General features: G+C 47.0%; 2 long non-coding RNA genes across 2 annotated transcripts; both read right to left on the reverse strand.

Annotated features, from left to right (window-relative positions):
• Positions 1-991: 991 nt before the first annotated feature.
• On the reverse strand, positions 992-8,836 carry LOC140418356 (uncharacterized). The gene is made up of 2 exons (XR_011944963.1): positions 7,835-8,836; positions 992-4,321 (listed from the first exon to the last, which is right to left on the reverse strand). It is a non-coding gene; the product is annotated as an uncharacterized lncRNA (long non-coding RNA).
• Positions 8,837-12,251: 3,415 nt separating this feature from the next.
• On the reverse strand, positions 12,252-21,667 carry LOC140418353 (uncharacterized). The gene is made up of 3 exons (XR_011944961.1): positions 21,562-21,667; positions 19,838-19,951; positions 12,252-18,342 (listed from the first exon to the last, which is right to left on the reverse strand). It is a non-coding gene; the product is annotated as an uncharacterized lncRNA (long non-coding RNA).
• Positions 21,668-27,128: the final 5,461 nt, after the last annotated feature.

Raw genomic sequence — 27,128 nt, forward strand, 5'->3', positions numbered from 1 at the left:
GACAAAGTGGACAATTCATATTTTTCCAAAGTTATGCTCCATTTGTCAGTTTTTTACCCACTCACTTAACCTATTTGTAGTCCTTTGCAGAGCCCTTAAATCCACCTCACAAATTACTTTCCTCCTGGTCTTTGAGTCATCAGAAAATTTAGCCGCCATTCAATCCCGTCATCCACCACATTCATACAGATTGTAAATGGGTGAGAGCCCAGCACTGATCCTGGTGACATTCCGCTTGTCACATCTTACCCACCCAGAAATTACCCATTTATACCGACTGGCTGCTTCCTGTTAGCTAACCAATCCTCTATCCATGCTGATATGTTGCCCCCCACACAATGAGCTCTTATGTTGTGTAATAACCTTTGATGTGGCACCTTGGGAAATCCCTTCTGGAAATCCAGATAAACACATCTACAGGTTCCCCTTTATTGACATCCCTTGTTACTTTCTCAGAGAACCTTGACAAATTAATCAGCCACAATTGATTCCCTGAACTCGGCAGCACGGCAGCATTGTGGATAGCACAATTGCTTCACAGCTCCAGGGTCCCAGGTTCGATTCCGGCTTGGGTCACTGTCTGCACATCCTCCCAGTGTGTGCGTGGATGTCCTCTGGGTGCTCCGGTTTCCTCCCACAGTCCAAAGATGTGCAGGTTAGGTGGATTGGCCATAATAAATTGCCCTTAGTGTCCATAATTCCCCTTAGTGTTGGGTGGAGGTGTTGACCTTGGGTTGGGTGCTCTTTCCAAGAGCCGGTGCAGACTCGATGGGCCGAATGGCCTCCTTCTGCCCTGTAAATTCTATGATAATCTATGAAACTCCATTTTCAAAACACTGTGACAAAAGAAAAATCAAATCTGCTCTTCCCCTCTGGCTCCTTTGCCAATTGCCTTAGAGGGCCTCACTTTCTGTTAAAGAGCCTGTCAACCCCTCTCACCCACTTTCCTAAAGTGAACAAATTTAATCAGGAAAAGTCCAACAAATTCAAATATTTTCCTGTTAAAAGTTTATTGACGAAACAGAAACATGGTTAAAAAAAACTAACAGAAAATTACTTGAGGATCAAAGACAGTCAGAGTAACAGGATGTTCACACTGTTCTGGGTCCCAAATGATTTCCCTTCGGCTCCTCTGTACCCTGTTCCCGTGACTCCCCGCTTTGGACACGGGGGCACTGAACCCTGGAGGTCACATCACCATCAGCCCCGGTCACCTCCCCATCCCCCGAACCCTGATTGTTTGGAGGTCCAGTACCCAGTTTAGTACAGGGCAAAATCGCTGGCTTTTAAAGCTGACCAAGGCAGTCCAGCAGCACAGTTCAATTCCCGTACCAGCCTCCCCGAACAGGCGCCGGAATGTGGTGACTTGGGGCTTTTCACAGTAACTTCATTTGAAGCCTACCTGTGACAATAAGCGATTTTCATTTCATTTCATTTCAGTCAGGCCTCCAGCACCTTACTAGCTCTAGTAGCGATGCCCATGGCAGTTCCCCTACTGGGACACAGGCCCCGTTATTCTCAGCTAAATTCAGCCCTCAGCTCCATCGCCTGGCTGTCAGTGACACGAGCAATAGAGACAGAAAGGTGCCCGAGGGTCAAATAGGAAGACAACATTTGTGGATTTGGACCCCCATAAAGGTCAGCAACTTCTCAGAAAAAATCAAATTCCCAGTAAACAAATTAAAGGATCACACGACGGGTCTTCAATTATGAGTTTTAATGCAACAAACAAACAAACTAGAAGCTACTTTAACTTGGAAACCTACACAGTAAACTATAAACTAGAACTTTGCCCTTTTACACAATCTAAAATCACACTCCACGATTATAATTACTCTGTCCTGGAACTTAATTGTCTCAGAACCTGTCCAAAGTGATGATTAATTCCCGAGGATTTACTTCAGTTCTTCGACCAAGACACTGAGGAAAAAAGGGAGAATAGAATAGAATGTGAACTCGCAAAATACATAAAAATGGACTGTTAAAGCTGCTGTGGCTACGTAAAAAGGAAATGTTTGGCTCAGACAAAGGTTTGTCCGTTCCAGATAGAGTCAGGAGAATTTAGAATTAGGAATAGAGATCTCTACAGCCACCTCGTTCAACACTCTGGGATGTAGATCATCAGCTTTTGGAGTTTTATTCACTTTCAGCCCCATTAATTTCTCCAGTACGACTTTTTCACCAATACTAATCTCTGCCAGTCCCTTGGTTCTCTGGTGTTTTGGGGACAATTTCTGGATCTTCCTCTGTGAAGTCAGACACACATTGTTCAGTTTCTCTGCCATTTCCTTACTCCCCATTATAAACTCTCCTGTCTCTGCCTGGAATGGACCCACATTGGTCTTCGCTAATCTTTTCCTTTTCACATTCCTGTAGAAGCTTTTCCAGTTGGTTTTTATGCTGTCATCAGTTTCTTGGTCCTCCTTTGCTGAATTCTAATGGATCTTATGGAATCTTTTAACTTTTCCTGTTAGCTACGGTTACATTACTTTTCCTGTTGGATTTTTGTTCCTTAAAGGAATCTATATTTGTTGTATATATGTGAAATAAAAGTTGCAAAAATCCCAGAGGACCATAGGCTGCTCTCCCCTGACAGAGAGAGAGTTGACTGGAGGTGATTTAACCCGAGGGTCAGCACACCTCAGGCGAGGGGCCTGGTTGAGAAGGTGGGGCCCTCATGAATAAACTCAGACAGTACGGGAGTTGAATCCTCACTGTTGGCCTTGCTCTGCATCACCAACCAGCCGTCCGGCCAACTGAGCTAACCGACCCCCTGATCAATATGTAATAATTACTTAAACATTAGGTATTCCCTGTACCAATCAGTTTCCCAGTCCACCTCAGACAACTTGCCCCTCATACCGTGTTGTTTTCCTCTGTGAGCAACACCCAGATAAACAAAAAAAACATGTAACCACTAGGGCCCATCTTCATGGCAACGCGACATGCTTTGGGGGTTCCAAACAGAAATGGAAACTAAATATCTTCAAACTTCCAAACATCCTTTCACTCTGTGATCCTTGTACAATTTGAAGCCAGGTATTAGCAACAAGGCTCAAAGAGCATCAGCCCACTGGAGGCAAAGTGGTGAGACCGGCCAGTACAGCAGAAAGAAACCCTCCGACCATCCCCACTGACCACCTGTCAGAATGAACAAAATGCAGTCCTGGATGCAGAGCAGAAACAATAACAGCAGAATCCAACCCCTGTAATCGATTGTGAAATTGTTGGCGTCACAGCTGGTGCGATGAAACAGACAATCCCGTCTCACATTGAGAGGTGGACGGTCTCTCCCCAGTGTGAACTCGCTGGTGTCTCTGCAGGTTGGATAACTGAGTAAATCCTTTCCCACACTGAGAGCAGATGAATGGTCTCTCCCCAGTGTGAATTCGCTGGTGTGTCCGCAGGATAGATAACCGAGTCAATCCCTTCCCACACTGAGGGCAGGTGTACGGCCTCTCCCCAGTGTGAACTCGCTGGTGTTTCCGCAGGGTGGATGAATCACTGAATCCCTTCCCACACTGAGAGCAGGTGAACGGCCTCTCCCCAGTGTGAACTCGCTGGTGTGTCTTCAGGTGAGATAATTGAGTAAATCCTTTCCCACATTGAGAGCAGATGAATGGCCTCTCCCCCGTGTGACCTTGCTGGTGTCTCAATAGGTGGGACGAATCACAGCATCTTTTCCCACACTGAGAGCAGGTGAACGGCCTCTCCCCAGTGTGAACTCGCTGGTGTATCTGCAGGTTGGATAACACAGTGAATCCTTTCCCGCACTGAGAGCAGGTGAACGGCTTCTCCCCAGTGTGAACTCGCTGGTGTGTCTGCAGGTTGAATAACTGAGTGAATCCCTTCCCACACCGAGAGCAGGTGAATGGCCTCTCCCCAGTATGACTGCGTTGATGAACCTCCAGCTTAGATGGGAATCTGTATCCCTTCCCACAGTCCCCACATTTCCATGGTTTCTCCATGTTTTGGGTCCCCTCGTGTCTCTCCAGGCTGGACAATCAGTTGAAGCCTCAGGCACAACACGGGTACCGTCTCTCCCCACTCTGAATGTTAAGTTTTTCAGGCTGAGTAACTGGTTAAAGCTCTTTCCACAGTCAGTTCACTGGAACACTCTCACTCGGGTGTGTGTTGTGTGGGTCTCGGTGCTTTTCCAGTCACACTGATGTTTGAAATCTGTAGCTGACAGTTTGGGGGTCAACATTTTTCATTCCACAATCATAGTCTGAGGATATTCAGGTTCCAAGGAAGGGAGTGACTATCAGATCAAGACGTAACGTTTGGAATTTCTGTCTGTAATTCCTCCTCGTCTAATATCCTGTAAAAACATTTTACAAAAATCATCACTGTCCGTACAGGATAGAAACTCAGAACACACAATTCTAGTTTCTATGTCATATTTTTTCCTCTCTCTTATTCCCCGAAAGCTGCAAATCTTCATCCCACACACTTCCTCTGTTATCTTTCTTTTATAAATTTAGAGTACCCAATTCATTTTTTTCCAATTAAGGGGCAATTTAGCATGGCCAATCCACCTAGCCTGCACATCTTTGGGTTGTGGGGGCAAAAACCACACAAACACGGGGAGAATGTGTTAACTCCACACGGACAGTGACCCAGAGCCGGGATTGAACCTGGGACCTCGGCGCTCTTGAGGCTGCAGTGCTAACCACTGTGCCACCGTGCTGCCTCTCGCCCTCTATTCTTATCATGCTGTATCTAATAATAATAATCTTTATTAGTGTCACAAGTAGACTTACATTAACGCTGCATTGAAGTTACTGTGAAAATCCACTAGTCGCCACTCTACGGCGCTAGTCACCCTCCCTATTCTCCTGAAGGTGCTGATTCAGGCTGATTGACAGATCCAAGCTCAGCTCAAGTTTTCTGTCCAGGAGGTCACAACAAATATGAGCTGCAACCAGAGAAAATGCTGGAAAATTTCAGCAGGTCTGGCAGTATCTGTAGGGAGAGAAAAGAGCTAACGTTTCGAGTCCAGGTGACTCTTTGTCAAAGCTAAAAGACGGAAAGTGGGAAATATTTATACTATGGAGTGAGAATGGAGTCATCTTTCATGTATAAATATTTCCCATTATCTCTGTCATTCAGCAAGATGCCTCCTCAACGGGGGCAAGAATTCAATCCTTTGAAAACCAGCCGAGTGGCTGGCGGAGGTCCTGGAGAACTTGGAGAACTGAGGGTCGGAGAAAGAACATCCGAGTCGTCGGCCTGTCAGATGGTCATCATAGAATTTACAGTGCAGAAGGAGGCCACTCGGCCCATCGAATCTGCGCCTTGCAAACAGCACACCAGCCAAGCCCATACCTCCACCCCATCCCCGTAACCAGTAACCCCACCTAATCTTTTATTTGGACACCAAGGGCAATTTATCATGGCCAATCCACCGAACCTGCACATCTTTGGACTGTGGGAGGAAACCGGAGCACCCGGAGGAAACCCACGCAGACACGGGGAGAACGTGCAGACTCTGCACAGTCAGTGACTCAAGCCGGGAATCGAACCTGGGACCCTGGAGCTGTGAAGCAACTGTGCTAACCACTGTGCTACCGTGCCTCCCATAAATGCTGTTATTTTCTGTCCATTTAGTGTGGAGGGTAAGGCTCCCGTTAGGTTCTTCGAGGACCGACTGCCACCTTTTCTCAAGCTGGATGTGAAGCCAGGGCGTTTCAAATTAGAAAGGGTGCATTGGTCTTTGAGGCAGAGAGATAGTTTTCATCCCAGGCCTGTAATCATTCACTTCCACAACTTGAGAGAATGTCCTGGAGAGGGAACGGCGAGGTGGCATCTGGCTCCAGGAAAGAGTGAGGATTAACTTCTTCCAGGACTTTTCGGCAGCAACACAAACGAAGCGTCGAGACTTCGATGAAGGTCAAAGGCAGCTCAAGGCTGTGGGGAGTGAATTACGTCAGGCTTTATCCTGCAACCCGAAAAATGGTATCCAACAACTCCGTCAAGTCTTTCAATAATCCAACTATTGCCTTGGCCTTCATTAAATCCATGAAGGGCAAGGATCTGGAGGGATGGTTTGCAGCTCGGACTAACTCAGGTTCTAATCCGGACTCTTTCCCTGTCATGGTGTTGTCTGAATTTCAGAATCACTGAAATACCCATAGGGACAGGAGTAGGCCATTCAGCCCCTCGAGTCTGTCCTGCCATTTAGTGAGATCATGGCTGATCTGTGACCTAACTCCATATCCCTGAATATCTTTGCTTAACAAAACTCTACCTCCGATTTAAACTTAACAACTGATCCAGCTTCACCTGCTGTTTGTGGGAGAGAGTTCCAAACCTCTCCCACCCTGAGTGTGAAGAAGTTCTTCCTAACATCTCTCCTGAATGGTCTAGTTCTGATTTTTAGACAATGATCCCAGTTTTAGAATCTCCAACCAGTGGAAATAGTTTATCTTTATCTACCCTGTCTTTTCCTGTTAATATCTTAAATACTTCAATCAGATCACACCTCGTTGCTCTCTTTTAGTGGCTACAAATATGGCGGTTAATAAGGTCGCCTTTCTTAATCTTAATTATGAATATGCTTTCAGAGTCGCCAGGTATCTCTCGCCATAAGGTTCAACCGAATATCGATCAAAGAGCCAATACACCAGTTAGTTAGTTCAAAGTCAATGGTACTTTATTTACACACAGTATGATTTATTCATGCACTATAACACTACAGGCTAAACTATATCTATCACTAACACCTATATTTAACTTCGGGTGCCACTTCAGTCAGAGGAACAGTGGCCGTTGTTCGGATCTGAGGCTGTTGGGTTCGAAGAGGTAGCAGGAGCATAGCTCTGGTCGTATGTCTGGTAGCGAGCGTTGAACTTGAACTTACTTGCTTCTGGTGGTGCAGGTGGAGGGGTCTCTCCAGTTGAGAGTCGATTCCAAGAGAGCAAACACATGGTGGGGTTCCTTCTTATACTCGGGGGGGGGGGGGGGGGGGGGGCTTCTCGCACTTTTACGTGGGCCTTAAACTTGGTCCCAATCAATTGGGCAGCTTCTCGATCACCGTCATCGATCTGAGCCAATAAAAGGGCGGGTGCCTTGATGGTTGGGCGTGGCCTAAGTGGCCGTTGGCCTTGCTTTTTTGTACCTTCTTGCTGAGGTAGTGGCGCCAGAATGTCTGAGACGGTATTGGCTACCTGAGCACTAGTCCTTTGTTTATCGGAGATGGGCCATCAATTTGCAAATTGGCCAAGAGTTTTGGTTCCGTCTGCAGTCGGTCTTCTAAATACACATTCAGGCTCTGTGCCTGCTTGTTACTTTGCATTGTCCATTTTTCCGTGTGCTCTGCGAGTGTCCATTTTATATGCTGAAAGTGGCCATCCCAGATGGTTATAACCTTAACCTTCTAAATTCTAGCGAAAACAGGCTTAATTTCCTCAAAACCCCCTGCCCCTCAGCATGAACGTGTGTCCCCCTTGTGACAGTCCCTTTGTACAAGGTGAACAGCTGCTCCCTATCCACTCTGTCCATATCCCTCATAATCTTATACACGTCCATCAGGTTGCCCCTCAGTCTTCTCTGCTCCAATGAAAACAACTCAAGCCTATCCAACCTCTCTTCACAACTTAAATTCCATCCCAGGCAACATCCTGGTGAATCTCCTCTGCACCCCCTCCAGTGCAATCACATCCTTCCTATAATGTGGCGACCAGAATTGCTCACAGTACTCCAGTTGTGGCCTCACCAAAGTTCAATGCATCTCCAACGTGACCTCCTTGCTTTTGTAATCTAAACGTCAATTGATTATTTTTTTGGCTGGAGAAACGCTTTATTAAACTTAAAAGCCTGTTGCAGCACTCACCGAGAGAGTGTGACAGAGAGAGTGAGACAGAGGGGAACGGAAAGGCAGAGAGAGAGCCTTTTCACTCGCTCCCTCCACCCTCTCTCCGTCTCTGTCCCCAGGCCCTCACACCCACAGCAATCCAACAGTGACAACCGCAGCAGCAGAAACTCCATTTCATTCCAGCCTCACATTTCAGTCTGAAACACAGGCTTATTTATTCCAGGATTATTAAATCCAGAATTACACCCACTTCCCGTTCAGAGACTTTAATTCCGCAACATCCACATTGCTTTATAGTCCATGGATTCATTTCTAAAAAGTTACCTCCCTGTTGTTAATTGAGAAAGTTCACCAGAGTCCAAGGGCCTGGATCTGAACCGTGTCCCCGGGAAAGGAGCGCTCCCTGCCCGCCAGAATCCAGGGGCCTGGATCTGAACCGTGTCCCCGGGAAAGGAGCGCTCCCTGCCCACCAGAGTCCAGGGGCCTGGATCTGAACCGTGTCCCCGGGAAAGGAGCGCTCCCTGCCCGCCAGAGTCCAGGGGCCTGGATCTGAACCGTGTCCCCGGGAAAGGAGCGCTCCCTGCCCGCCAGAGTCCAGGGGCCTGGATCTGAACCGTGTCCCCGGGAAAGGAGCGCCCTCTCCCTGCCGGATGCTAGTGAGGTAATCACGATTTTCGGTCAAATATGAAACATGTAAGGGGATAGGAGGAGGCGCATCGATCCCTCCCTACACAACCCCACCCCTCCCATCTCGCTCTGTATCCCGAAGCCCGACCTTGCATAGAAATTTGGGAAGGACACAAAGGTGTTTGTGGGAGCGAGGTGAAGCAACAAGAGGAGATGAAGATGTGGGGGAGACGGTCCGAGCGGGAAGGTGGAAAAGGCTGTGCCATGGTGACGGATGCAGTCTGGAGCTGGCCGGCAACCCGCCGCTGCTGCTCGGCGACCACATCTTCCGCGGCTTGGCCGCCCTGCCTGGCTCCCCCGAGCTGGCCTGGGCCGACCTCAGCGGCCTCAACCAACTCACCGTCCGTGGCGCCGCGCTGGCCCGGCCGCCCGGACCTGTCCTCTTCCCCCCTCCTGGGAGCGATGAGAGCATGGAGGAGATTACAGAGAGAGACAAGAGCCTGGGGGAGATTACAGAGAGATAGAGAAGGGACTGGAGGAGATTACAGAGAGTGGAATGCTCTTTAGTGAGTCTGTGTGATGCGGTCACCACGTTTCTCATGGTTTATAACTGAATATCTCATCTCGTTCTTAAAGACTTAAGAATGTCTTTGTATCCAGTCCATCCCCTGTCCCTCTGGCTCAGTGTCGAGAACATACATTGTCCTTTCAGATTATTTTTATAAATTTAGTGTACCCAATTCATTTTTTCCAATTAAGGGGAATTTAGTGTGGCCAATTCACCTACCCAGCACATCTTTGGGTTGTGGGGCAAAACCCACGCAAACACGGGGAGAATGTGCAAACTCCACACGGACAGTGACCCCAGAGCCGCTATCGAACCTGGGACCTCGGCACCGTGAGGCAACAGGGCTAACTCACTGGGCCACTGTGCTGCCCCTCTTTCAGATTATTTACCTGTTTATGTCTAACTTTATCCTCAATCTGACCTCTGAAAACCTGCTTCTATTGTGGGTTCTTAGTTTTAAAGTCTCATTATTCAATAAACTATTTAATAATGTTTATTAAAGTTATTCAGATCATCTTCACCTGGTCTCCCTCTGTCTACATTCCCCACCTGGTCTCCCTCTGTCTACATTCCCCACCTGGTCACCCTCTGTCCTCATTCCCCACCTGTTCTCCCTCTGTCTACATTCCCCACCCTGGTCTTGCTCTGTCTACATTCCCCACCTGGCCTCCCTCTGTCTACATTCCCACCTGGTCACCCTCTGTCTACATTCCCCACCTGGCCTCCCTCTGTCTACATTCCCCACCCTGGTCTTGCTCTGTCTACATTCCCCACCTGGTTCCCTCTGTCTACATTCCCCACCTGGCCTCCCTCTGTCTACATTCCCCACCTGGTCTCCCTCTGTCTACATTCCCCACCTGGTCACCCTCGGTCTACATTCCCCACCTGGTTCCCTCTGTCTACATTCCCCACCTGGCCATCCTCTGTCTACATTCCCCACCTAGCCATCCTCTGTCTACATTCCCCACCTGGCCTCCCTCTGTCTACATTCCCGACCTGGTCTCCCCCTGTCTACATTCCCCACCCTGGTTTCGCTCTGTCTACATTCCCCACCTGGTCTCCCTCTGTCTACATTCCCCACCTGGTCTCCCTCTGTCTACATTCCCCACCTGGTCTCCCCCGGTCGACATTCCCCACCTGGTCACCCTCAGTCCTCATTCCCAACCTGGTCTCCCTCTGTCTACATTCCCCACCCTGGTCTCGCTCTGTCTACATTCCCCACCTGGTTCCCTCTGTCTACATTCCCCACCTGGCCTCCCTCTGTCTCCATTCCCCACCTGGCCTCCCCCCTGTCTACATTCCCCACCTGGTCTCCCTCTGTCTACATTCCCCACCTGGTCTCCCCCTGTCTACATTCCCCACCTGGTCTCCCCCTGTCTACATTCCCCACCTGGTCTCCCTCTGTCTACATTCCCCACCTTGTCTCCCTCTGTCTACATTTCCCACCTCAAGGCACAAAAGTTCTTCCTTTTGTAACTTGAATGCTTTTCTCGTGGTCAGTGCAAAAATATTCATTATATTCTTTCTCCTAGTAATCTGTTTAGTTAAATTTCTCTAACATTGTGGTCTTCACAAACACTGCTACTTAAAAAAAAAAAATTTAGAGAACCCAATTATTGTTTTTCCCAATTAAGGGGCAAGTTAGAGTAGCCAATCCACCTAACATGCACATGTTTGGGTTGTGGGGATGAAACCCACGATGACATGGGGAGAATGTGCAAACTCCACATGGACAATGGCCAGGGCCGGGATTCGAACCAGGGTCCTCAGCGCCGCATTCCAAGTGCTAACTACTGCACCACATGCCACCCTCAAACACTGCTACCTTACCCCCAATATGTCAGGGTGGATGATACTGTCCACCTATGGGACAGGGTATAGTCCTGTGTTATGGTGTGTGTGACTGTGGTTCTTTGTGTATGAGGTGTGCATTCAAGTGTGTGTGTGTATACAGGTCTGTGTGTGAGTGTGTGTAGCTGTTTCTCATCAGCTGTAACACAAACCTTCCTCTCTCTGAGCTATGAGCATTGGTGAGACTGCACCTGGAATACTGTGAATAGTTTTGGTCCCCTTCCTTGAGGAGGGATGTAGTTGAAAAACTGCACTCGAAGCAGTTCAGAGGAGGTTCACTGGATTGATTCCAGAGATGAGGAGTTTGTCTTCTGAACAGATATTGAGCGCTTTAGGCCAATACTCTCTTGAGTTTAGAAGCTTGAGAGGCGATGTTATTGAGGAATAAAAGATGATAAACGATATTGACAAAGTAGATGTAGAGCGGATGCTTCCACCCACTGGAAGCCCCAAATCCCCCATTAAGAACCTGCAGATCCCAAGTTTGCAGCTCCCAGGGCTTTTGAGTCGTGTGCAGCCAACTTGGTAAAGAAACAGTGACTGGGTGAGTTTCAGGGTCCCAGTGACCAGGAGAGAAAATAATTGATTCATTGATGTTCTTGTCACGCTGCACAGAGGGGCCTGACATCTGAACCCAGTCAGAGTGCAGTAAGGGAGGAAATTGTGAGTGAGGAAAGGAATCATGAAGATAATGTAATAGGTTTAGTGGGCAGACCAACTCTCCTGATGAAAAGCCTGCCCTGGGAGTCCATGCAAGTGGTGGATGAGGTGCTGCCAGCTGGGCGCTGTCTGAAGGAACTGTCAGAACACAGAAACAGTCGGGGACATGGTTTACTCAACCAGATGGGTCCAAACAGGAAAATACTGAAAAATACAGATGTTCTCAGCCCGCGTCACTGTCCGAGTGGAGTTGGCACATTCTCCTCGTGTTTGCATGGGTATCACCCTCACAACCCAAAGATGTGCAGGGTAGGTGAATTGGCCAAGCTAAATTACCCCTTAATTAGAAAAAAAGAATTGGGTACTCTAAATTTCTATAAAGAAAGAATGGGTGGATTTCCAGAGAGGAAGCTCAAACTACACATGGACAGCAGTAAATTGAAGGGGTGTAGGTTAGGTTGATCCTAGATTAGGATAAATGGTCGGCATAACATCGTGGGCTGAAGGGCCTGTGCTGTGCTGTACTGTTCTATGAACATCACTTCCTCCTTTGATAAATTGACGTTCTCAAGAGAGTTCACACACCGATATATGACCTTAACATCCGTCATGTCCTTCTCCCTGACCTCAACATTCGTCATGTCCTTCTCCCTGGTGAACACAGATACAATGTACTTTGTTTTTGAAAAATATATTTATTAAATTTCCAAAGACGAACAATAACAGCAATATCAACAGCCAAGTATACAGAATATATCGGTAAAGATTCAGAAAAGTGACACACACAGGTCTTTATAACAACAATCAAACTATCCCCATTTTACCCTAACCCCCTTAACCCTCGACTGTCCTGTTCTTTTTGAAAATCAACAAAATGAGGGGCACATTCAGAGATGACAATCACCGAGTATTCGGCTGTCACCGCTGAAGGGAGGAGGGACTTAACAATAAAAACAACAATTCAGGAATAGGCACGGTCAACATGAGAAAAAAAGGAAAATTCTTTCCTGTTTGGATGCAGAAAAGGCCACGCCCCCCCCCCCCCCCCCCCCCCCCCACCAATCCATCCCTTAAATGAGGGCAGTGCCCTGGACATCCCAGACGGAGTCAGAGATTTAGACATGGAACGTCCAATTTTGGGTCCAAGGCACAGTTCAAGTCACCTCCTAGAATCATCCGATGTGAATAAATGTCAGGGAGCAGGCTCACCAAAGAGTTTACAAAATTTGGATCTTCCCAGTTGAGAGCATAAATAACCGGAGTGTTTTCCAGTGAACCACAGACAATAATATAGCGACCATTGGGATTGTCCATAATCCGAGAGGGGGTAAATTGTCCTATTTATGGATTAGCATTGCCGTGCTTCTAGCTCGACTGTTAAAGCCTGAATGAAAGACTTGTCCCACCCAATATCTGCAAAGCCTCATCTAGTCCTTCACACATAGATGGGTTTCCTATAGAAATATGACATCCGAGTTTCGACCCTTAAGATGAGCAGAAACCCCAGTCTGCTTCACTCGACCATTTACCCCTAACATTCCAGGTTACAAGGCCAAGTGGAGATCTCCCATTAAGTCCTACATCGGGTCAGCCATAAATTGTGAAGAATATCAAACAAGGGATCTTGACAAGCCAAAGGTGAGGAGATCCATCCAGGACGGTAACCAAGCCTGGCCCAATGACCAGACAGACAGAGTAATGACACCGTCAAACAACTAACGCCCTCCCCATCCCTCCCTAACCCAATAACACCCATCAGTAATATTACCCAACAATCCCTTATCTCCAAATCTCTACATAACATAATCCGACCACAACAATATTCTGAGCTCCTATTCACATGGTGTTTGGGACGAGGAGCTGCAGCACCTCGCAGTCCCTCCCGTCAGCTAACCTCATCCTGAGCTGGGAGGCTCTCCACTCAACCATAGATTCAAAGGAAAACTCTTACACTGATATAAGTCACAATGCAACCAGAGTGCGAAGAAGAAAAAGTACAACACGTGTAAAACCCAACAATAGCTTCATACCCTAAATTTTATACGATGTAAAACTCCTGAACCTCAAAACACAGAGTAACTCGAATATATACAGCCAAACACAGTAAGAACTCCCGAATGTCACAACGCAGAATAACTCCAATAAGGAGTTGAGGGGGTGACCAAGAAGGTAGATGAGGGCAGTGCAGTAGACGTTGTCTACATGGACTTTAGCAAAGCCTTTGACAAGGTACCGCATGGTAGGTTGTTGCAGAAGGTTAAAGCTCACGGGATCTAGGGTGAGGTTGCCAATTGGATTCAAAATTGGCTGGACGACAGAAGACAGAGGGTGGTTGTAGAGGGTTGTTTTTCAAACTGGAGGCCTGTGACCAGTGGTGTGCCTCAGGGATCGGTGCTGGGTCCACTGTTATTTGTGATTTATATTAATGATTTGGATGAGAATTTAGGAGGCATGGTTAGTAAGTTTGCAGATGACACCAAGATTGGTGGCACAGTGGATAGTGAAGAAGGTTATCTAGGATTGCAACGGGATCTTGATCAATTAGGCCAGTGGGCCGACGAATGGCAGATGGAGTTTAATTTAGATAAATGTGAGGTGATGCATTTTGGCAGATCGAATCAGGCCAGGACCTACTCAGTTAATGGTATGGCGTTGGGGAGAGTTATAGAACAAAGAGATCTAGGAGTACAGGTTCATAGCTCCTTGAAGGTGGAGTCGCAGGTGGACAGGGTGGTGAAGAAGGCATTCGGCATGCTTGGTTTCATTGGTCAGAACATTGAATACAGGAGTTGGGACGTCTTGTTGAAGTTGTACAAGACATTGGTACGGCCATACTTGGAATACTGTGTGCAGTTCTGGTCACCCTATTATAGAAAGGATATTATTAAACTAGAAAGAGTGCAGAAAAGATTTACTGGGATGTTACCGGGACTTGTTGGTTTGAGTTATAAGGAGAGGCTGGATAGACTGGGACTTTTTTCCCTGGAGCGTAGGGGGCTTAGAGGTGATCTTATAGTGGTCTATAAAATAATGAGGGGCATAGATAAGGTAGATAGTCAACATCTTTTCCCAAAGGTAGGGGAGTCTAAAACTAGAGGGCATAGGTTTAAGGTGAGAGGGGTGAGATTCAGAAGGGCCCAGAGGGGCAATTTCTTCACTCAGAGGGTAGTGAGTGTCTGGAATGGGCTGCCAGAGGTAGTAGTAGAGGCGGGTACAATTGTGTCTTTTAAAAAGCATTTAGATAGTTACATGGGTAAGATGGGTATAGAGGGTTATGGGCGAAGTGCGGGCAACTGGGTCTAGCTTAATGGTAAAAACTGGGCGGCATGGACTGGTTGGGCCGAAGGTCCTGTTTCCATGCTGTAAACTTCTATGATTCTAAGAAAGAGAATCAGAGTTCAAATTGAGATTCTGAATGAATGAATTTGCCTCTTCAGGAGAGTTGAAGAATTGACCCTTTTCGCCGACAGACACACGGAGGCGGGCTGGATAGATCAAGCCAAACAGAGAAACGTTTATATAAAACAGATTTCACCCCGTTAAAGGCTGTCCTTTTCTTCGCCAGGTCCACGCTTATGTCCTGGTATAACCGGAGAGGCCATCCTGGTTCTCCCTGGCCCTGTTCCTCCTTCTTAAAATTATGGAACCGAACAATACCACACGTGGGGGGTCCCCAGCAAGAGGTCTTAGTCGCATGATCTAGCTTCGGTTTTGGGGAGGTGGGGGGGGTGGGGTTGGTTGGGGAGGAGAGCACATTTTCACCCACCATTTTGGAAATCATGTTGGTGCAATATTCCGTGGGGGTGGGGATTTACCCTCCATCCCCTCAGTCAGATCCACGAAGAGGGTGATTTGCCTCCGCGAACGATTTTCTAAGTCACTCACCTTAGCCCTTAGAGGATTATTAATTTCCACTACTGATGATAGACTGGTTTCTAATGAAGAAATCCGATCACTGTGATCAGATAAGACAATTTCCATTGTGGTAATCTGACGGGGCCTAGTTTTCAGCCCATTTAAATTGGATATCTTAAATTAAAGAATTGAACGCTTTAAATTAAACTACAGTCCAAATGTGGAAACCTCCTTCCTCCAGATCATTAGTGGAAAAGTGAACAATTGCAGCCAAGAACTGATCCACTCGTTAAATCTTTCCACTCTGAAAAGGACCCATTTATTCCAACTCTCTGTTTTCTATGTGACTGCAGTTACAATGAACATTCATCTTCTGAAAGCCCTTGTGTGGCCGGTGACAATGTGCGGCTGTGAAAGCTGCACCATCAAGAAGAGCGACGAGGCTAGAAAAAAAGTGTTTGAAATGAAAGGACTCAGACGGATATTCCGTGTGTCACGGGTGGCAAAGTGGAGGAATGAGGGGTGCTGGAGAAAGCTGGTGTTCAGAGGAACCTGTTTGAGGCAGTGATATCGAGGAAGATAACGTATTTTGGACATGTGTTGTGAATAGGAAGGGAGTGGTGTTATATTACTTGGGAGTAATATATGTTACTCATTTGTTTATGCCGAGTTTAACTTAACTTTGATGATGAATACTCAAAGTCTTCCAGTGATAACAAATTATTTATTGAGTAGCTAACCAATTTACTTGATTCTTCAATACTTTTACTAGTTGTCAAATTAAACAAGATAAAATTAGATTAACTATGAATATTATACTATACACTGAGTTTACTATACTTCTGTACTCTAGCTACAACACACCCGAAGAGAACAGGAAAACAGATTGAGCTTGTTTATGTACTCCCTGTTAGTGTTGCCCTCTAGTGATCATCTAACTATACAGACTGCACATTAGCCCTTCATGTATTTACATATACAGAGATCACTACAAGTGGTTGAAAAAAGAGGTAATGCCAGGCAAAACACCTGGAAATTGTGCACAATGATGCTCTCAGATCGCATGGATGGATAATATCAGAATGTGGACTGGCCTCTCAATGGGACAGGCAGTGAGAGCAGTAGAGAATTCAGTGGAGAAAGATTGTCCAGAGTGCGGCCAACACTCGGAACGACAAGATACCTGTAGTGGTGGGAAAAAGATTATTTACTTGGGGGTAGAGTATTAGATTGGATTGAGGATTGGCTGAAAGCAGAGGTTGGGGTAAATGGTTCCTTCTCTAGCTGGTGAACTGGAACTAGCGGGGTGCCACAGGGTTCAGTCCTCAGACCTCAACTATTTACAATCTATATAAATGATCTGCAAGCGGGGAGAGAGTGTAACATAGCAAAATTTGCAGATGACAGTAGAATAAGTCGGAAAACAGACAGTGAAGAGGAGATCAAGATTTACAGACAGATATAGGTGTCTAGGAGATTGAACCAAAATTTGGCAGTTGGTGCTTAATGTAGACAAGTGTGAGGTTATCCGTTTAGGCCAAAAAAATAGAAAGGACAATTATCTAAATGGAAAGCAGATTACAGATGTGTTGGACAGAGGGATCTGGGTGTCTTTTTTCATGAATCGCAGAAAGTCGGTCTGCAGGTACAGCATGTAATTAAAAAGGCAAATGGGATGTTTGTGTTTATTGCAAAAGGACTGGAGTATAAAAGTAGAGAAGTGTTGTTGCAATTGTATAGGGTGTTAGTGAGACCACATCGGGAGTATTGTGTCCAGTTTTGGTCTCCTGATTTGAGGAAGGATGCGGTGGCTTTGGAGGCAGTTCAGAGGAGGTTCACCAGATTGATTCCAGGAATGAAAGGGTTGAGAGATTAAGCAGTTGTCTACTTCTGCTCCAAATTCCTATATTCCTGTGTACTATCCAGGATAAAATTAATGTATCACATCTGCTTCTGTGGATCATTTCAGTGGAAATGTGCTCTCGCTGAAAGAGTATCAGCCCACTGGAGTGAACATTGGAAGACTGGCCAGCCCACAGAGAAACCTTCTGATCTCCCACTTCACCCACTGTCAGAATGACCGTGGTTCAGTCCTGAATGTGATCAAGAGCAGCAAAAATCAGCAGGATCCAACCCCTGTAATTACTTGTGAACTCGCTGGTGTTTCTGCAGGTAGGATGTACTGCTGAATCCTTTCCCACACGTGGAGCAGGTAAACGGCTTCTCCTTAGTGTGAACTCGCTGGTGTCTCAGCAGGTTGGATGAATTAACAAATCCCTTCCCACATACAGAGCAGGTGAATGGTCTCTCCCCAGTGTGAACTCGCTGGTGTGTTACCAAGTTGGATGAATTAATAAATCCCTTCCCACACACAGAGCAGGTGAATGGTCTCTCCGCGGTGTGAACCCGCTGGTGTGTCAGCAGGTTAGATGAATTAATAAATCCCTTCTCACACACTGAGCAGGTAAACGGCTGCTCCCCAGAGTGAATTCGCTGATGCGTTACCAAGTTGGATGAATTAATAAATCTCTTCCCGCACACTTTGCAGGTGAATGGCTTCTCTGCGGTGTGAACCCGCTGGTGTGTGAGCAGGTTGGATGAATCTATGAATCCTTGCCTACACACCGAGCAGGTGAATGGCGTCTCACCGGTGCGAACTCGCTGGTGTGTCAGCAGGTTGTATGAAGTAAATCCCTTCCCACACTGAGAGCAAATGAACAGTCTTTCCCTGGTGTGAATGTGTCGATGAGTTTCCAGCGCAGACAGGAAAATGAATTCCTTCCCACAATCCCCACATTTCCACGGTTTCCCCATGGTGCGGCTGTCCTATGTCGGTGATTTTCCAGTCACATTGATGATAAAATGGCCAATGGTATTCCCCGTCCTGATCAATCGAGTGACTGTCAGATCTCGATGTGAAGTTTCGTTTGAGATTTCTTGCTGCAAATCCTCCCCTTTGAACATCCTGTTAAAGGAGTTTACAAATGTCATCACTGTCAGTACAGCTCAGAAATTCAGAACAGACAATTCTAGTTGATCGTTCCCCAAAAGCTGTAAATTTTCACGTACGCATCTGTACAAACAAAAAACACTCTCTCCTATCTCGCCCCATCCATTCTCACTCCATATACACACTCACTATTCTCCTGAAGGTGCTAATTCATGCTGATCGACAGATCGACACTCAGCATTTCCTGATCTTGACCGAGAGATCGTGATATTCCAAGAAATAGGAGCAGGAGACAGTCATTCAGCCCATCAAGTCTGCTCCATCATTTAATAAGATCATGGCTGGTCTGATATAATCTCAAATCTTCAATTACAGGGAAGAAATATGGAGCAGAATTTAATGGTTAATCAGTTGATGAACAGAAGAGAAATTATGTCTAGAACATAGAACATTACAGCGCAGTACAGGCCCTTTGGCCCTCGATGTTGCGCCGACCTGTGAAACCACTCTAAAGCCCATCTACACTATTCCCTTATCGTCCATATGTCTATCCAATGACCATTTGAATGCCCTTAGTGTTGGCGAGTCCACTACTGTTGCAGGCAGGGCATTCCACGCCCTTACTACTCTCGGAGTAAAGAACCTACCTCTGACATCTGTCCTATATCTATCTCCCCTCAATTTAAAGCTATGTCCCCTCGTGCTAGACATCACCATCCGACGAAAAAGGCTCTCACTGTCCACCCTATCTAATCCTCATCATCTTGTATGCCTCAATTAAGTCTCCTCTTAACCTTCTTCTCTCTAACGAAAACAGCCTCAAGTCCCTCAGCCTTCCCTCGCAAGATCTTCCCTCCATATCAGGCAACATCCTGGTAAATCTCCTCTGCACCCTTTCCAATGCTTCCACATCCTTCCTATAATGCGGCGACCAGAACTGCACGCAATACTCCAAATGCGGCCGCACCAGAGTTTTGTACAGCTGCAACATGACCTCATGGCTCCGAAACTCAGTCCCTCTACCAATAAAAGCTAACACACCGTATGCCTTCTTAACAACCCTATCAACCTGGGTGGCAACTTTCAGGGATCTATGTACATGGACACCGAGATCTCTCTGCTCATCCACACTACCAAGAATCTTACCATTAGCCCAGTGCTCTGTCTTCCTGTTATTCCTTCCAAAATGAATCACCTCACACTTTTCTGCATTAAACTCCATTTGCCACCTCTCAGCCCAGCGCTGCAGCTTATCTATGTCCCTCTGTAACTTGTAACATCCTTCCGCACTGTCCACAGACTTTAGTGTCATCTGCAAATTTACTCACCCATCTGGTGCAAGAAAAACAATTCCTGACCACGGCAAGATAACGATGGTAAATCAGCAGCACATAGCCGAGGGATGGGCAGCAGTGAAAACATAATTCAGAGACATTGGATAACAAAGCACAGATAATAAAGCACAACACTGAAAACTCTAAATTATAGGTGAATGCTCAATAATACTCACCTCTGGAACAATTTCACTGTTTTCAAATTTAAAACCTCTTATGGAGTCTGCAGCTGGAAAGATATCAGAAGCACTGGAATCAGTGAAAAATCAGTCTTCCAATCTTCTAACTCCCTGTAAAATGAGATTACAAGAGTCACGTGTCAATTGTCGTCAGAGATTACCATTTTTTCTTTCTCTCAGATTGTTGTGTGTAAATCCTCCCCTTCTATCTCCCTGTGAAAGTAGTTTCCAAAGTCCATGATATAAATTCCTAACACACTCTCCCCATTTCCTGGCGTAGGATTACTTAAGATGGGATATACTTACATTGGAAGCAGTTCAGACATGGTTCACTCAGCTGATTACTGGCATGAAGGGGTTTGTTTTATGAGGAAAGGTTGCACAGGGTGCGTGTATACTGACTGGATTTTAGATCATAAAATTTACAATGCAGAAGGAGGCCATTCGGCCCATTGAGTCTGCACCGGCCCTTGGAAAGAGCACCCCACTTAAGCCCACACCTGCACCCTATCCCCACAACCCCACCCAACCTTTTTGGATACTAAGAGCAATTTATCATGGCCAATCCACATCTTTGGACTGTGGGAGGAAATCAGAGCACACGGAGGAAACCCACGCAGACATGGGGAGAACATGCAGACTCTGCACAGTGACCCACACCTGGGACCCTGGAGCTGTGCTACCATGCTGCCAATAAATAAGAGGTAATCTTAAAGGAGCAGAAATGATTCTGAGGGTACTTGACAGGTGCTGAAAGGATGTTTCTCCTCAACAGGGAATCTCGAACTACAAGGCCAGTTTAAAAATGAGTGTCTAAGACAGAGATGAGAAGAAATAGCTTCTCTCAAGAGGGCCAGTAGCACTCTCCCTAGTGAGCAGTGGAGGCGGGGCCATTGAATTTATTCAAGGCTGTTTTACCGACTGAGGAGTAAAAAGTTAGGGATGTTGGTTGTCTGAAGGAAAATGGAGTTAAGACAATGATCAAATGAGCCACGAGTTTATTAAATGGCAGAGCAGCCTCTTCCTGCTCCTAATTCTGATAATCTTATTCTTATGTTATTGGGATGGCCGCACATGTGCTTTGCAGCCTCTTCCCCCCCCCCCCTCCCTCCCTCTCACATCCCTTTGAGATCTCTGCACTCATTTAATTCCAGCCACTTGAGAATTCCTGATTTTAATCTCTCCACCATTGCCAAGGCCTCAATTTCTGGAATTTCCTCCTTAAAACTCTCTGACTCACTTTCCTCCATTAAGATTCTCTTTAAAAGCTAATATCTCCTCATGTGGCTCAGTGTCAATTTTGTAATGTTTAAATGAAAGTCTTAAAAGTTTTATTCTGTTCATGTCATAATATAAATTCGAATTATTGTCACAGCCCTGGACAAATATTCTGCCCCATAAATCGGAATTTGTAACTCAGAGTGAAGCAGTTTGCTGGACATTCTGTCATGGAAAAACGTTGCCCCCAACAATGATGGCGACCAAGCCTGCGCTCTGCTGCTCGTGCCCCGATAAATCTGGTGGGTGCGCATGCGCACCTCTCCCAGTACCAAATAAAGATAGCGGCTGCATAGTCTCGGCTGTAACAAAGCTGCGGCCTCCGCTCAGATCCCCAGGCACCGGTCGGTTATTTTTCCGGATTTTCGATGTGAATAACATGTTCACGAAGCGTGTCTAACGACCCGACTGATTCATCTCTCCCTCCGTCCCGCCATTCCCACCTTCACGGATTGTGGATCCGAGAACGAACGTTTTTCTGCGTCGCCATTAATCTCACTGCGCATGCTTCACTCAGCCCAGTGCCGCCTCCTTATTCACGCTGATTCGTTGGAGGACCAGTTACTCCCGACCGGTCCTCCGGACGCGCCCCCTCTCCTCCTATTGGTCCGGTGCTGCCGTCAATCGTTGCCCGGCCATTGTGAGGTGTCTGGTGAGAGGTCAGGGTTTAGAATACCGAGTGTGAAACATTGAACATTCTCCACTCTCCCGGTCCCGAGGTAAGTTATTTATACTGACTGTCCCGGAGCTGCTCCTCCCCGGATTCGCACCAACCCCGCTCCCTGCCGACTAGGCCGTGAATCCCCGAGGTAAGTTATTTATACTGACTGTCCCGAAGCTGCTCCTCCCCGGATTCGCACCAACCCCGCTCCCTGCCGACTAGGCCGTGAATCCCCGAGGTAAGTTATTTATACTGACTGTCCCGAAGCTGCTCCTCCCCGGATTCGCACCAACCCCGCTCCCTGCCGACTAGGCCGTGAATCCCCGAGGTAAGTTATTTATACTGACTGTCCCGGAGCTCCTCCTCCCCGGATTCGCACCAACCCCGCTCCCTGCCGACTAGACTTTCAGTGAATTCAAATTTTACCTTCTGCGTTGATGAGATTCACACCTGGGTCTCTGGAAAATCATTATGACAGTCAAAAAGATTGTTTTGAACATTTCTCTTAAGCGGATATAAAAATATTGAAAATGGGATAAAGTTTGATTGTCTGACAGTCAAACACTGTCCTGTAAGGGAATGAGTCCTTTTGCTTCCCAATTGGCCGAGGAAGGCAGTGTGTCTTACCATAGAATTTACAGTGCAGATGGAGGCCATTTGACCCATCGAGACTCCACCGGCTCTTGGAAAGAGCACCCTACCCAAGCCCACCCCCCACCCTATCCCCATAACCCAGTAACCCCACCCAGCACTAATGGGAATTTTGGACACTAAGGGCAATTTAGCATGGCCAATCCACCTAACCTGCACATCTTTGGACTGTGGGAGGAAACCGGAGCACCCGGAGGAAACCCACGCACACACTGGGAGAACGTGCAGACTACACACAGACAGTGACCCAAGCCAGAATTGAACCTGGGACCCTGGAGCTGTGAAGCAATTGTGCTGTCCACAATGCTACCGTGCTGCCCATATCAGCAGCATCTGGGTGTGGAAGGTAAAAGGTTTGTCTGTTCTGTCTGTGAGGGGAGATTTCAGGTCTCAGTGTGACTGGAAATTCCCTGAGAATCACAAACCCTGGTTAGACCAAATCGGGAAAACTGTGTTCAGTTCTGGGCAACAAACCTGAGGAAGGATAGAATGGCCTCGGAGGGAGTGTAGCACAGATTTACCAGAGTGATATCTGACCCCCCCCCCCGGGTTAAATTACAAAACTAGATTACACAAAAGAGTCAGAGACATGATGGCACAGAGAATGGCATTCGGCCCATTGAGTCGATGCTAGCTCTCTGGAGCAATCCAGTCAGACCCATTCTTCTACTCTCTCCCTGTATCCTCGCAGGTTTATTTCCCTCAAATGTCTATCCAATTTCCATGGGCTGCATGGTGGCACAGTGGTTAGCACTGCTGCCTCACGGCACTGGGCTTCCCAGGTTCGATCCCAGCCCAGAGTCAACGTCCCTGTGGAGTTTGCACATTCTCCCCGTGTCTGTGAGGGTCTCACCCCCACAACCCAAAGATGTGCAGGGTAGGTGGATTGGCCATGCTAAATTGCCCCTTAATTGGGGAAAAAAAGAATTGGGTACTTTAAATTTATTTTTTAAATATTTCTATCCAATTTCCTTTTGAAATCAAATTATTCAAACTCCCTCATAGGCAGCGAGTTTCAGGTCATTGCCGCTCGCTGTAGAAAAACATAATCTCATATCTCCTGTACCTTTTGCATACAAACTTTGTGTTTTTGTGGGTGTTCTCTCCCTCCCTATTTTCTGTTTTAAATCCGTTTCATAAGGTGTTCAAAGGAGAGGCTTCAAAGTCCGGAAACTCAAACCAAGCATCACATCAGGATCGGACAGAGTCCTCAATTTATCATATCCTGAATATCAAAGTACTTTGAACATGGAAGGAAAAAGCATCGTTCACAGTGGGGAGAAACCGTACACGTGTTGTGTGTGTGGAAGAGGATTCAGTCAAACATCAGGCCTCACAAGCCACAAATGTAGTCACACTGAGGAGAAACCTTGGAAATGTGCGGACTGTGGGAAAGGATTCACTTACCCATCCTACCTGGAAACTCATTGACGCAGTCACACTGGAGAGAGACCATTCACCTGCTCCAAGTGTGGGATAGGATTTATTCAGTCATCGGCCCTGCAGAATCACCAGTGAGTTCACTCCAGGGAGAGACCATTCACCTGCTCAGAGTGTGAGAAAGTATTTACTGTTTCAGCCCACCTGCTGAGACACCAAAAAGTTCACACTGATGAGAGACCGTTTCATTGTCCAGACTGTGGGAAGTGCTATAAAGATTCTGGGTGTCAGATTTGCCATCAACGTGTTCACACTGATGAGAGACCGTTCAGGTGCTCACAGTGTGGGACTGGATTCAGTCGAGCATATTACCTCACTGAACATCAGCGAATTCACACTGGGGAGAGGCCATTCACCTGCTCCAAGTGTGCGAAGGGATTCACTCGATCATTTGACCTGCAGAACCACCAGCGAATTCACACTGGAGAGAGGCCATTTGTTTGCACCATGTGTGGGAAAGGATTCATTCACTCATCCGCACTGCAGAACCACCAGCGTGTTCATACTGGGGAGAGACCGTTCACCTGCTCCAAGTGTGGGAAAGGATTCACGCGGTCATCCCACCTGCAGAGGCACCGGCGAATTCACACTGGGGAGAGGCCATTCGTCTGCATCGTGTGGAAAGGGATTCACCACTTCATCCCACCTGCTGAGACATCAACGAGGCCACAAGTAACCACAGTGATTGGATTTTGCTGTTCCTCACATTCAGGACTGAACCATGTTCATTTGGGTCTCTTTCTGCTGATAACAAACTCCAGCCCATTTACAGGGGCTAATATTCTGGCTAAAAGTCAACTAAATCAGAATCGTGTTAAATACGCAGAGTGCTGAAAGTTTTTAAATATCTCTAACACAAGTTAGTTCCTTTTGAAGTACTCTCGCTTTCCCCTGTCTCTTCCATCCTCACCTCAACAAGACATGTGAGGAGCTTGTGGAGCTTCTTTGTGACTGAGATTGAGTAAATCCGATCAGTTGCCTCTGCTGCTTCCCTCCCTTCCACGATCCCACCGGACCAAACTGTCTCCAAATTTCATCCTTTTGACTTCTGGTGGCGGCCATGGAGTCTGAGGTCGCGCATTTGGTAACTCCCGCTCGTGACGGACCTTTTGGACTTTTCTCCCGATTTTTTTCGGAATTGTATTAGAAACATCAGTGGAGAGTGAGACAGTGAGGAGAAATCCCCCACTGGTATATGGAGCCATGGACCAGAAGTGGTCGTATAAGAAGAATTAGTTGAGCAGCGAAGGTGACTGTAGAACCTGCAGCACGGGAAAGCATGGTGGAGGCGCAGGATCCCAGTTTGGTGGCACTGGTCACCACTGAGGGCCAGGAACTTTACTTTGAATCACCAGACGAAGCGATGGACTTTATCAAAGACAAAAGGCTGGCAGGGGTTTGAGGACATGGGGTGGACAGCACGGTAGCATTGTGGATAGCACAATTGCTTCACAGCTCCAGGGTCCCAGGTTCGATTCCGGCTTGGGTCACTGTCTGTGCGGAGTCTGCACATCCTCCCTGTGTGTGCGTGGGTTTCCTCCGGGTGCTCCGGTTTCCTCCCACAGTGCAAAGATGTGCAGGTTAGGTGGATTGGCCATGATAAATTGTCCTTAGTGTCCAAAATTGTCCTTAGTGTTGGGTGGGGTTACTGGGTTATGGGGATAGGGTGGAGGTGTTGACCTTGGGTAGGTGCTCTTTCCAAGAGCCGGTGCAGTCTCGATGGGCCGAATGGCCTCCTTCTGCACTGTAAATTCTATGATAATCTATGACATTGAACCTCGGGGGAGGGTATTGCGGTATCGATTCTGTTTAAGTGTTCTTAGTTTTTAATCTGTATATGCAGTGCTCTCTGTAACTTTTTTAAGCCGTTGCTCAGATTTGTAAGTTAACTTTGTTTCAGTGGGTGGAGGGATTTTTTCGACTTTTTTGGGCACTGTGATGTTTTGAATATGTATGTTTGAGTGGAGGGGGGGGGGGGGGGGCTAGGATGTCTGGCACCATGGGCGGGGGTTACCAGGATAGTTAGGTGGGCCTCCTGACTAGGCTGATCACATGGAACGTTAGATTGAGGAAAGGATGGGACGGCCAAGTATTTCATTCAGGGCTGGACTCTAAGACCAGGGGGATCGCCATCCTGATCAACAAACGGGTGGCATTTGAGGCAGGGAGAATAGTGGTGGACGTGGGGGCCAGGTACACCCTGGTGAGTGGGAAGCTTGAGGGGATGCTGGTGGTACTTGTTAATATATATGAACCAAACAAGGACGATGTGGAATTCATGAGGCGGATGTTAGGTCAGATCCCAGACTGAGAGTCGCATAAGCTGGTCATGGGGGAGACTTCAATATGGTCATTGACCCAAGGTTGGACCGGTCGAGTTCATGGACAGGGAGGGTGCCAGCAGTAGCGAAGGAACTAAAGGGATTCATGGAGCAGATGTGGGGGGGGGAGGTAAACCCATGGAGGTTCAGACGGCCAAGAGTGAAGGAGTTTTCTTTTTTTCTCTCGTGTGCACAAAGCATGCTCCCGGATCAATTTTTTTTTTCTGAGCAGGGTTCTACTGGCGGGGGTGGTTGATACCGAATATTCGGCGATTGCTCTATTGGACCATGCCCCACATTGGGTGGATTTACGGGTGGGCAAGGAGCCCGCAATGGAGGTTGGATGTGGGACTGTTAGCAGATGAGGGGGTGAGCGGGCGGGTGAGGGACTCCATCCAGAACTATTTGGAAATAAATGACACTGGGGAAGTCTCTGTAGAAGCCAGGTATTTCAAATACAACTAGTATAGGTAAAAGATAGCTGTTTAAGCATAAATGTTGAGCCCCAGTTTTAAATACCCATTTATACAGCATAATTCACTTTTACTGAATTCCGTTCTGGCAAATGCATATTTTCAAAGACAGTGTGACATTAAAACAGCACAGTTGCAAGATAATTTGACACTGCTTGTGCTAATTGTCAAGGACAGGGACTGAATACACAGTAACATGAAGGCACCATTGTTCACAATGCAGATAACAGCTAGGTCAGAAAAGCTGATGTTGCACATTGAAGATGGACGGCTTGCCATCAAATCAAATGTGTTTGAGTCTAACCCAAACCAATTAGGATTATATTGGGGTGTGAGTAGATGACTTAAGACAGATATGAAAGTGTATAACTGAAAAGTTTCCGCCCGCCATTTTAGTGTGTTGTCTGTGGTGTATTGTCTTTGGGTGTGTGTTGAGGAGATGTCTTTGTGCTGTCTTTCTGTTA

This window comes from Scyliorhinus torazame, chromosome 5 (assembly GCF_047496885.1).
Source record: "Scyliorhinus torazame isolate Kashiwa2021f chromosome 5, sScyTor2.1, whole genome shotgun sequence".
NCBI classification, from domain to species: Eukaryota; Metazoa; Chordata; class Chondrichthyes; order Carcharhiniformes; family Scyliorhinidae; genus Scyliorhinus; species Scyliorhinus torazame.